This window comes from Hordeum vulgare, chromosome 3H, assembly GCF_904849725.1.
Source record: "Hordeum vulgare subsp. vulgare chromosome 3H, MorexV3_pseudomolecules_assembly, whole genome shotgun sequence".
Lineage (NCBI taxonomy): Eukaryota > Viridiplantae > Streptophyta > Magnoliopsida > Poales > Poaceae > Hordeum > Hordeum vulgare.
Genome location: NC_058520.1, coordinates 343,150,717 through 343,163,369, shown reverse-complemented (window position 1 = coordinate 343,163,369; position 12,653 = coordinate 343,150,717).

The following is a 12,653-nucleotide window of genomic DNA, read 5'->3' as shown; positions in this document are numbered from 1 at the left end:
CCTGCGAGGAAGCAATCCCGAGGCAAACTAATGATCCAGTTAAGTAACAATTCTAGTTGCATAAGATCGAGGCACAACTCCAAGTCGTCATGTAACCGTGGACACGGCTATCCGAATAGTTAATTTTCATCCCTGCAGGGGTGCACCACATGTCCCGTCACGCTCGATAACACTCTGGCCGGACATACTTTTCTGGGTCCTGCCCGGCCTCGGAATATCGACATGTCGCAGCCCCACCTAAGACTAATCAGAGAGGTCAGCCCGTCGGTCTAAATCCTAAGCGCAAAGGGTTCATGGGCCCAGTGCCCCTTCGCGCTCCTGCACGTGCCGTTAGCGGCCGACGTCAGTCCTAGAATCCCTTAATCACAAGAGCGATGCATCTCGGGACCACTCGGGCGCGCGCCGCTACATTGCTGGCATCTGAAAAGCTTCGGCTGATACCGCGACGCCGAGTACCCATGATTCTTCCTGCGTAGCCAGTTAGTGCGAAAAGGTCTCCCACCAACCCAGATCAAATACCCAAATCCATTAACATTTTAATTAGGCCAACAACACAGTCTCACAGGAATCCACCCGTCTTACAACTAATCACCAATGATCCCAGTAACCTAGTCTAGTAACTGTGTGGTTGTAACATCGGGGGGGAATCCGAGGTATCACCCTCGTTGGATTCCGAACGATGTACCCGTCAAGGTGGGCTTGGAGGAATCACCCTCGGGGGTCCCACACTTGAGGGGTTGCACGACAGGGGCATCGTCGGGAATGGTGAAAGAGGAATCACCCTCGATAACCACGACCAACTAGCTATACTACAGAGATATCATCAGGAGTACTTAGCAAGGTGTCACCCTCGGTACCCGATAGTATCTTTGTAGCGTCGTACAACTAAGGGGGTGCATGTGCTGTGACAGGTGTGGCTCGTCGATCAGGGATCGAGATTTGAAAACAAGCGGGGCAACTGAACTACGGGGTCAGAGGGGATGACTACTCCACCTATACTAGGCATTTTAAAGGTACAGGACTGAAAGTAGCAGTTCATCAAAAATAGGCTATGCATCAGATATAGGAGCTAACTACAACAGTAGAAAAATACTAATGCAAGCAGTAGGAAGAAAGACATAGGCGATATAGGAATGATCAAGGGGGTTTTCTTGCCTTGCTGCTCTGCGGCAAAGGACTGATCGGCAGGGTCGTAGGTGTAACCGGCAGCAGCGTCAGTCTCGGGGTCTACCGGTAAGAAGAGGGGGAAGAAACAATAAATAATAGCAATGGTGCAACACAAAGCATGACATGATAAGATGCAGGCTAGACATGAGCTAACGCAGCAACATCCGTCATAGACGGGTCGGAAGAATATCTGACGATATTTTCCCGGTCTTGGGCTACTACCGGTTATACTGGAAACGATGGAAAGGTTCCATGTTTGCTATGCTAAGGACGCGTGACACACGAACGGACCGTTTATCCGGGTTCGTCTCGTTCTGCTGATCAACTTTCATGTTGAAAATATTTTGATCTGACTTGCGGATTATTTAATATTAATTTTTAAAGTTTTATTTAATAATTAGGAATTAAAAACAGATTTAAAAGATTTAATAAAAATCTATTATGACATCAGCATGATGGCATGCTGACATCAACTGTTGACTGGTCAACTGACCAGCTGGTACCGAACGTCATAGGCACAAGTTTTAATTAAGATTAAATATTAATTAATCAGATTAATTTAGTGGGGGACCCACGTGACATACTCTAATTATTCAAATTAATTAATTTAACTAATATATCTATTTATTTATTTAATAAAAACATTAACATTATCTTTATTTTATTTTAACTATCGCGTGGGGCCTCCCTGTCATAGACAGCGGGTGCGTTGGCCCCACCGGTAAGTGACCTAAGGCTATATACTCATTTTTTTACAAATACATAACCATGCAATTATCGTATTCCTCCAAATACCTATATACCCAAATACATACATCGCATCTCATACATACATACATACATACATACATACATACGCATCTAATACATCATTTGTTTTTATTTTCATTTAACTCTTAGCACACTCTCATCTCTCTCTGTGTTAACAAAGAGACACAGAACAACTCCGTGCTCTAACTCAACCAAGAAGAACACCTCCTTCAAATCCTCCTACCGGTCACTACCGTCGACGGATCGGAGTCCCGTTTGCCGGAACGGAACCGGGACGGTGAGGGGAACGTGACGGTGGGAGGAGCCCGAGGAGGGGCTCACCAACGTTGGTGAGACGGCCCGGTGAAGCCGGAGTTCTCGGGAAGGTGGAGGTGACGGCGGTGATGGCGCGGTGGTGACGGTGGTGACGGTGAGGTCGCGCCGGCGAGGGGGAGCCGGTCGGAGGGTCGCCGAGAGGGGCCCCGGTGAGGAGGGGCCCCCGGGGATGGAGCCGCCGACGGGGAGGGGCTCGGCCGGCGGGGCTCCTTGGGGGCCTCGGCCGACGGGAGGGGAGTCGGGCGAGGTGGAGATGAGGGCTAGTGGGGAGGGGTTGGCTGAGATGGGGACGAGGAGGGGGAGGCCGTAAGGCGGGGCGCCGGCGGGAGGTAGAGGGGCCGACAGGGGGGCTGGTGCCGGCGGGTGGAGGAGTAGGGGAGGGGCTCGCCTGCCGGGGGTAGAGGGGCCGACGGGGGGGGGGGGCTGGAGAGCTCGGGGTGGGAGAGGGAGTTCGTGGGGGGAGATGGGGTCGTGCGGGAGGGAACCGAGAGAGAGAGGAGTCTCTCGTGGGGAGCGGGTACGAGAGGTGGGAGGTGGGGCCAGCGGGAGTTGGCGGCGGGGTGGGAGGCGAGCGGGAGGGGGGCTGGCGGCGGCTAAGGGGAGGAAGGGAGCGAGGCAGGAAGGGCTCCCTCGCCTAGGGTTTGAGGGGGGCGCGGGTGGGCTGGCCAGTTGGGCCTCTTGGCCCAGCTCGGCCAGGGGTGGGGGTTGTTTTGCTTTTTTTCCCTATTTTTTCTTCTTTTTAATTTCTTTTCTTTCTTTTATCATTATTTTTTTTAATACTTTATTTCTTTAATAGTTAATATGAATTTATAAATATAGTTATCTTTTGTTTTCAATTTCTGAATCCAGATAGAAGTTCAGTGCGGGTCAACGACGGTAATCCTCGATGATGTGGCATCATTTGCGGGTGATCAATGTAGCTTAATTACAATATTTACTGTAGCAAAAGTCGGGGATGTCACATGATTAGGTCGTGTTTGCCCCTGGGATGCACGTGTTCCATTCCTTTCCTGCTGGGAGGTCGGGGTCTATACTCAGCTTCTCCAGCTGCTTTGTCACGCCCTCGAGGTGGACTATCGGGCTCGTCGTACTGTGTGCGCCTGGGGGACAAGGATCTTGGGGCCTCGTCATCAAACTAGGGCAGTGGGCGCCGGCATGGTAGATTTTATTTTGAGTCGGCCATTCAGTGCCATATCCTTCTTCGGCTGCCAATACTTTTGTCCATCTATTGTTGATGGTTTTTTCTTCGCCTTGAACCCGTTGTTACTTCGCGTGGACGCTGCGGGCGTTAGCTATAAGCTACTGCCTAAATCATTCCTGGCCTTCAGGGTCCTCGGGAATTGTGAAGTCTTTGGCCTCCAAGTTGTCCTCTACGTCGTCAGGAGGGAGGTAGTTTTCATCGTCTGAATTGTCAGGATCATGTGGATCGGACTCGCCTTCGGGCTTGTCCGGATCCTTCGGCGGTTGCTTGGGAGCTCCGAGGTTAATGGTGTCCTGTTGGATTGTGTTCTCCCTAGTGCCCTATATGGTCCTCCTTCCCTTGTTCACCTTGGATTGTTTGCGTTTCTTTCAATCCTTTAATGGCTTGTCCCCGGACTTATCATCGATTTGTGGCACAGGGTTGTGGTCGCCATTTCCGATAGGTGTATCCACCATGTAGATGTCATAGGTGGAGGTGGCAGTCTATCGCCCGGTGTTTACACGGGCGGGGTCATCGGTCGTGTAATCCATGTCTTCAACCTCCTTGGAGGCATAATCCAGCACGTAGGTTAAGTCTTCGACGGTGGCTAGCAAGTGGATGGTGGGTGGGCCGTAAAAGTCCTCGTAATCGGCTTTCCGACCGGTCCGAGTATAGTTCAGGTCTCGACCATCCGCGATTTTCAACTATTAAATCTGGTCGCATGCCCGTATAACATCAAGAGGCTCTCCAAATCGATCTCATGATGGTTTTCGGAGCTGACCTCCGTAGCTTCCGCGAGGGATGTGAGTTTGGCCATGGCTGTCTGCAGTTGTCTGGGCATAGAGGACGGGTACGGGCTTGAAGCCAACTCTCCGAAAAAGGAACCGAGGTCATGGCCACAAAAGAGACCCGAAGTCAAGTTTTCGGGATGTTGGAGCTCATCGGGCGAAACTGTGACCTTAGAAGGGGAAGATCGCCTCGGGAATCGATGAAGAACTGGAGGTTCCCAAACCTTATCTCCTGGTCAATGACAAGGCACCCAATCTGGCCAAAGCATTCAGTCGGGTCGGCACGCAGCGCGAAGCTACAAAGCTGAGAACCTGCTCAGGGACGAAGATGGCCCCATTGTTGGTTCGAACGCTTACGATTAAGTGGTCCATCAATCCTTCCGGCAATCCCACAGCGAAACTCTCAATGAAAGATAGTGAAATTAGCATGGAAGATACCGAAAACCTTTATCGCAACATTGACAGTAAAGAACACCACTCAAAACTATATTTCCAATCCTACTTTAAAACTTGAGCTCTTGCACCATATAACGACGAGAACAAAAGTGTTTGCAAAAGTTTTCTTTATCACTTTCTGTTAATCAATTGAATTGCTTGAGGACAAGCAATGACTTAAGCTTGGGGAGTTGATACGCCTCCAACGTATCTACTTTTACAAACGCTTTAGCTCTAGCTTTGACCTATAATTTGGATGATTTGAATGAAACTAACCCGGACTGATGTTGTTTTTAGCACAACTACCTTGGTGTTAATTTTGTGCAAAAATAAAAGTTCTGCAAATCGGACGAAACTTTTTTGAATTATTTCTGGGATTTATAATGATTTATGGAGAGAAGACTTGCTAGAGAAACGTTGTCAAGGGGGCACAAGCCAACAGGTGCCACACAAGCCACGCCCTTATGGCTTGTGGGACTCATGTGGCTCCTCATACCCTAACTCCAGTATTATAAATTCACATCTTCGGACAAAAAATAAAACAGAAGTTTTCAGCACATTTTACAAGACGGAGCAGCCGCCACCTCTTGTTCTTCCTCCAGAGGGTTGAACTGGAGTCCAGTTGGAGCTACGGAGATGGGGATTCGTCGTCTTCATCATGATCAACCCTTCGCCATGAACACCACCATGATGATCATCATCGGGAGTGTAACAGCCCGAGACCGACGCTCCAGAAGATTCCCCTTTTATACTGCTGTTGCCCCATGATTATTTGTTTGTCGCATTCATCATCGCATCATGCGCATGATCTGCATTGCATCAGCACTCTATTGCCACCAGTTTTTAAAACTTGCATCCGTTATTAGTTGTGGTTCTCTCCGTTTTTGTCCTTGACCGTTTTGAGACCAACCACACACGCACGCGCACGCAACATAGTCAAAATCTTGTTTTTATAAGTGTGTATAAAACTTTCTCGGATTGGGTTGAAACCTAGCGTGCGGTCTTAATAGTGTGTAGGTAGGACGCGTGCCAAAAACTTTCACAATCGAAGTTCGTTTGATACCCAAACCTTTAAACTATACTGGCACTATAGCCGGTCAAATTGTCGGACGTTTCGGTGTTTGAAACTTTGTCGCCGGGTTTCCCGTTTCACCTCTCATCTCCGCCTAGCCTCTCTGCAAAATGCACCGACCTGTGTGCAGTCTAGCCCGAAACACCCCCGGACCCGAATCGGGTGGTCGTGACCGTTGGATCCGGATCAAACCCGTCTTGCCGCAAACCGTCATCGACTTGTCAAGTGATCTCCTAACTTAGTTTTTTTTTCAACCGTCCGATCCAAATCATAGGACCTAACCATAAACTGATTCTCTTTATATACTACCTTGACCAAGCCTAACCCTACAATTTAGGAGCCCTCTCCCATCCATCCATCCCTAGCGCCACCACCCCCTCTCTCTCTCGGGATCGCCCCGATCCAAATTCCCTGAGCCGTTGTCCTCCTCGTTTTGCACCCGCACCAACCAGAGCAGCCCCACTGGCCCTAGCCGACTGCCCGAGCTCCTCCTTTCTCCAGCTCCCTGGTGGCCCGGGCGCCTCGCGAAGCCACACCCCTGCAGCAGGAGCGTCGCGCTAGGCCCCGCCGGAGGCCGCGTCGCCGAAGTCTGGGCCTAAGCAATGCTTCGTTCCTGCGAATCCCCTCCTCTCCTACTGTGTTTCTTCTTCTGCTCCTCATGCTCATCTCTTCCTATCTTGTTTCTCTGGTCAGGAGCTCCATGTTTGGTCATGGCTTCGATGGAGAACCCTGCCGTGGGACCAAGCCCCAAATCCGTTTGGATCTGAAGCCCTGCGAGTGGATCCGTGAGCCGCGCCCCTTCGAGCCTCGCTAGAGGACGGCTCCGCTGTCGCGCTGGAGCTACGCAGGTCACGGCCTCTCCTCTCTCCCCATCGTCGGGAGCTCTCGTTGCTGCCATGGATCTCCGTGTCTGCGCCGCCCCAAGCCTTGTCGTCATCTGGAATGGACCTCCCCTGAGATGTCGCGCCTGGAACCAACCTCACCCCCTCGTTGTGGCTCACCTTGGCTCCGCGAAGGTCCATTTTTTCACTAATGCATTATTTTCACTCGACGTGGCTTCGGTCGAGGAGGTCCTGGGTTCGATACCCGAGCGCTCCAATTTATGACATGCTTTCTTTTTCTTTCTGCACACACACAAACTCACTTGGGCTGATTCCAGCCCTCGGCCACTGCACTATGTTGCAATTCGGCCCATTTACATTTTTTTCTACATCTTGTGATTTTTTTTCAATTTCCAGGATTTCACTAATTTTAGGGTATAGGCATATTTTAAAATGTTTATATCTTTTAAACCGTGCGTCGGATCGAAATAAGTTAGAAATGTAGAATTTGTAGGATTTCGCGTAGATAAATATTTTCGAACTTTCATGTATATTTAAAATTGTTAAACTTGCTATTTGCCTCATTTTGCGTGATGTCATGCTAAAACGGTTTAATTCGTAGCTAGTTAACTGTAGCTTCATTGGAGATCAGCTATATATGTAAACCGGTCAGAATGACGTGTAGTTCCACGTGCTCCACTTTATTTTTGCCGTTTAACAAACATAAAATCACTCGATGTGGTTTCGGTCGAGGAGGTCCTGGGTTCGATACCCGAGCGCTCCAATTTATGACATGCTTTCTTTTTCTTTCTGCACACACACAAACTCACTTCCTTGGGCTAATTCTAGCCCTCGGCCACTTCACTATGTTGCAATTCGGCCCATTTACATTTTCTTCTACGTCATGTGATTTTCTTCAATTTCCAGGATTTTGCTAATTTCAGGGTATAGGCATATTTTAAAATGCTTATATCTTTTAAACCGTGTGTCGGATCGAAATAAGTTAGAAATGTAGAATTTGTAGGATTTCAAGTAGATAAATATTTTTGAACTTTCATGTATATTTAAAATTGTTAAACTTGCTATTTGCCATGTTTTGCGTTATGTCATGCTAAACGGTTTAATTCGTCGCTAGTTAATTGTAGCTCCATTGGAGATGAGCTATATATGTAAACCGGCCAGAATGACGTGTAGTTCCACGTGCTCCACTTTATTTTTGCCGTTTAACAAACATAAAATCACTCGATGTGGTTTCGGTCGAGGAGGTCCTGGGTTCGATACCCGAGCGCTCCAATTTATGGCATGCTTTCTTTTTCTTTCTGCACACACACAAACTCACTTCCTTGGGCTGATTCCAGCCTTCGGCCACTTCACTATGTTGCAATTCGGCCCATTTGCATTTTCTTCTACGTCCTGTGATTTTTTTCAATTTCCAGGATTTTGCTAATTTCAGGGTATAGGCATATTTTAAAATGTTTATATCTTTTAAACCGTGCGTCAGATCGAAATAAGTTAGAAATGTAGAATTTGTAGGATTTCGCGTAGATAAATATTTTCGAACTTTCATGTATATTTAAAATGGTAAACTTGCTATTTGCCTCGTTTTGCGTGATGTCATGCTAAAACGGTTTAATTCGTAGCTAGTTAACTGTAGCTCCATTGGAGATGAGCTATATATGTAAACTGGCCAGAATGACGTGTAGTTCCACGTGCTCCACTTTATTTTTGCCGTTTAACAAACATAAAATATGTTTAGGTGAGATCTGAACAGATTTCAAAGGTAACACATGGGGTCAGTTCGGAGATGCTATATATTGTTTCCGGACTCATCTGAAATGCCTAGATAGGTAGTTTATTTGTGCTTCACCTCTTGCCATGTTTAAACAATATTCAATTTTGTTGTGTACCTAAACAAGAGGGAAACAAATAATTCGTATGTGGAGTTTCGCCAATATGCAACTCGTTGCATATTGAGCTTCACTTAATGTGTAGTGTTTGATTGTTGTGAATTGCCATGCCATGCATTGCATAATTGATATGGACATGCATCATATTAGGTTCTGCATCATATCATGCATGTGTCGTGGTGAATATCTTGTTGTGATTTTTGTTTCCGGTTTGGTTTGTCTCGATAGAGTTCTGTAAGCGTGTCAGAATGTGAGGACCCGTTCGACTACGTCAGTTCGTTTGCTTCACGGAGTCGTTCTTCTTCCAAGGGGGATCTCAGGCAAGATGATCATTTCCCTAGATACCATTACTATCATTGACATGCTAATTGTCGCGGTTCTTTCGCTATGTCTCGCTGCCTACCACATGTTATATATCAGCCCCTCAACATTGCCATGTAAACCTCTAACCTTCCCACCACCCAGCAAACCTTGTTTGGCTATGTTACCGCTTGCTCAGCCTTCTGAAAGCGTTGCTAGTTGCAGGTGCAGTTGCTTCCATGTGAAAACATGGGTTCCTTGTTATATCACCATATTTTTGCTAATTAATTTAATGCACCTATATACTTGGTAAAAGGTGGAAGGCTTGGCCTTCTATCCTGGTGTTTTGTTCCACCTTTGCCACCTTAGTTCGGCTATTGGTGTTATGTTCCATAAATGAGCGCTCCTAACATGCTTGGGGTTGTTATGGGGACCCCCTTGACTTTCGTTTTGGGATAAAACTCGTCTGGCAAGGCCCAACATTGGTACTATATTTGCCCAACTTAATAATACTTTAAACCATAGGGCGTCATGAACCCAAGGAGTATTTCAACGTAATACAGGGAGGGCCAGTGTTGATGGTGCTCGTCCAAAATAGAGCGCCATGCGGAGCCAACCCAGGGCAACTCTGCTGATTTCTATGAGGCCACTTTGCGCGGCGCTCATCCGTCGTGTCCTGAGAACGATATACGTGGCTCCTATCAGGATGGTCGACACGCCGGGAGGCCTTGCTGGACTTGTTTTACCTTTCTCGAGCGTCTCATGCATGGGATTCCGAGGATACTTTGCACTATCTCGAGCTTGAGGTTTTGTCCAATTGGAACCCGAGGAGATCACAGGCTTTCCGTGATCGAGGTAATTCCATTGTGATGGACTAGTTGGAGCACCCCTGCAGGGTTAAAAATTTTGGAAAGTCGTGCCCGTGGTTATGTGGAAAAGTTGGAAACTTTGTTTAACATTTGGTTCTAGATAACTTAAAGTAAACATAATTAAAAAAACTTGCCAAGTGAGTGTGTAACCGTGAATGTCTCTTTCGTGAGCTCCTTCTCTGATCGAGGACATAATGGGGTTATGTGTGACGTAAGTAGGGTTCGGGATCATTCATTTGATCATCAGTAGTTCACGTTCACTATGCGTAGATCATCCCCCTCTTTTATTCTTGTACTCGTAAGGTAGCCACCTCAAACAAATACTTAGTCGCTTGCTTCAGCCTCACCACTTAACCATACCTCACCCATTAAACTTTGCTAGTCTTGATACCTTTGGAAATGAGATTGTTGAGTCCTTGTGGCTCACAGATTACTAAAAAAATAGTTGCAGGTACAGGAAAAGAGTTACTTTGACGTGAGCGTGTTGATTGTTCTATTTGGAGTTTCTTCTTCTTCTTCTTCGATCTGGGATGGGTTCCAGGCAGCAGCCTGGGATAGCAAGGATGGACGTTGTTTTCATCCGTAGTTGGACCATACATGATGACTGTATATTGTTGTATTGATGTGATGTTGATGTAGCTTGTAGCGAGTGTAAGCCAACTCATTATACTCATCTTTTCAGTACATGTACTTGTAACGATATCCATTCTTGTGAAACGACGAGATGCGTGTATATCCCTGTCGAGACCCTCATGCTAAAATAAGGATATGTTCGCATCTCGGGCGTTACAAGTTGGTATCAGAGCAGTGCCGACCTAGGAGCCCCCTTGATTGATCGAACTTGGCCGAGTCAAGTGTAATGAAAACTGATTTGAATCTAGTTATATATTGGAGAGTGGGATTCTTTTTTCTCCTCTTCTATGCTCTAGTGAGGATTCTTGACGTAATAATTTTATTTCTACTCCTCTTCTCACCCAGAATTTTTTAGGATCACGCGGATATTTTTGCAATCTATATGATGTCGATGTGACGGAGTTCTGTCTTGGTGCATCCTCTCTGACTTGATTTCTTCCGGGGAGTTGAGCTCCAGGGGATTCTTGAGCACATTGCTATCATTCAGATTTCTTAGTATCTCAGGACGGTGAATGTTCGAAATTGCTTCAATACTAGTAGTGTCGAGAGGAGTCCGGCATCCCCAGCACTGGTGGAGAGCGTTCGGATGTACTGCCATACTTGGTATCGTTGTGATTACGAGGACCTGAGGTAGATGAGTTTCCGAGATTTCTGGTTATGTGTTGACGGATGTGATACACTAGACGGGTAGTGTTATTGCTAGGAGTTGAGTGATGAATTTCTCCTTGTATCCGTGGACCCGATTGCATGACCAGAAATTTCGGGAGTTCTTAGGTGGGAATGCAAGTAGTTACTTATAGGAAAATCTTCCAACAGATGCATGATGTGAGGTTGGGGTTTGACATCTAGTGGATTCGTTTGTTCATGGTCGTTTTTACAGAGGACAGTCTCGATATACGTCATAAGTATGCCTCGACAAGCCTTGTAGTTCGCTAGGCCTAGGGAGCATATTCGAGCGTCATTTCAATATGACAATCCAATGTATGATCGAGCCCGTGCGATCCTATCCACGAAAATATCGAGCGGAATCTCTGTCATATGTTTGTTCTGGCTAACTTGCAAGCCTCGTCCTTTGTTTTTGTTGGAGTATGGTAATTCGAGTTGCTTAGATGTCAAGTGGTAATTTCATATCTTTCCTAAGTGGTGTTCTCATATTTTTATGGGAATACAAATGATTTTTCTCATTCAATTGCCTTCTCAATTCTTTTCAACCGGAGTCGTCATATCAATTCCTTTCAACCGGTGTGCTTCTCTTCAAGTGAATTCAATCCTCTCCAATATATGCAAGATCAATCTCTCATTTCTTTCCGGAGTTCATCTCATCTGTCCCAAGTTGTCTTTTTTTCCCGTCCTCCCTCCCTTTTTCTCAAATGATTTATTTATCCTCCAAGTGCCTTTCTTTTCATCAATGCTTCCGCTCTCTTTTCTTCCATATTGTTTTCGGTGATTCATTGCGAAGATTCTCACGAGTTTCGAGTTCATCATTTTTCATTTTTCTTTTGTTTTCTGATGGACTCAATTCAAGCGCTCCGTGTTCATCATATCCTTTTCATCCTATAAAATATTTCTAATGTTGGTAATTATTATCCAAGCCTCTCTTGTTTATTCATCCCTATCTATCTACCCGGAGTGCTAAAGGTATCTCAGAACTTTCTTGTTTTCAATCCTTTCAATTATTTTGATGTTCTCACCTCATCTAGTTTTCATTTGTACCAGTGCGATATCTCTCTTTATTAGCAATTGTTTCAACGATGGTTTCTTTTGAGTGGGCCCATAACCCGTAGTTTCTTTCCCAGGATCTTATCTGGCTCTTCTAATCTTTCACGGAGATCTCTAATTCTTTTCAAGTGTGACGTAAGTATGTATTCCATCAGCCATATTCCCTCTCCAAGATTCCTAAATCAATTTTATTTGTTCGCTCAACCTTTCATTCTTCATTATTCCAGAGTGTCACGGTTATTCCTTGTGGTGTTCTCCATGTCATTTTTAGCTTGGAATACCGAAGGAGTGTTTCTCTTAAATCTTGTCCATTCTTTTGAAGATTGTCATCTCAGCTTTGTGCTCTTCTCAATTGTTTCCAATCATGAGAAATCCATTTCTTGCTATCCGGTGCATTTCAGTGTTGTGTTCATTTCTGATCCTCCGAAGGCCATCATTTCAGAAGATTTCTTCATTCTCACCTTTAATCTTTCATTCTCAAATTCTTCTCAATTGTGTCTCTTCGTTCATCCCTCAATTATTCCGGTGCATTGGTGAAGTTTTCTCTCAACTAGCTCATTATCTCTTGATTCTGAAGGTGTTCTTCAAGTTTCTTGTGGTAGTACCTCAAATATTCTTTCTTTGCATAGTCAAGTGCAATTCTTCCTCCTTTTCCTTGAGGTGGTGTTATAGCATT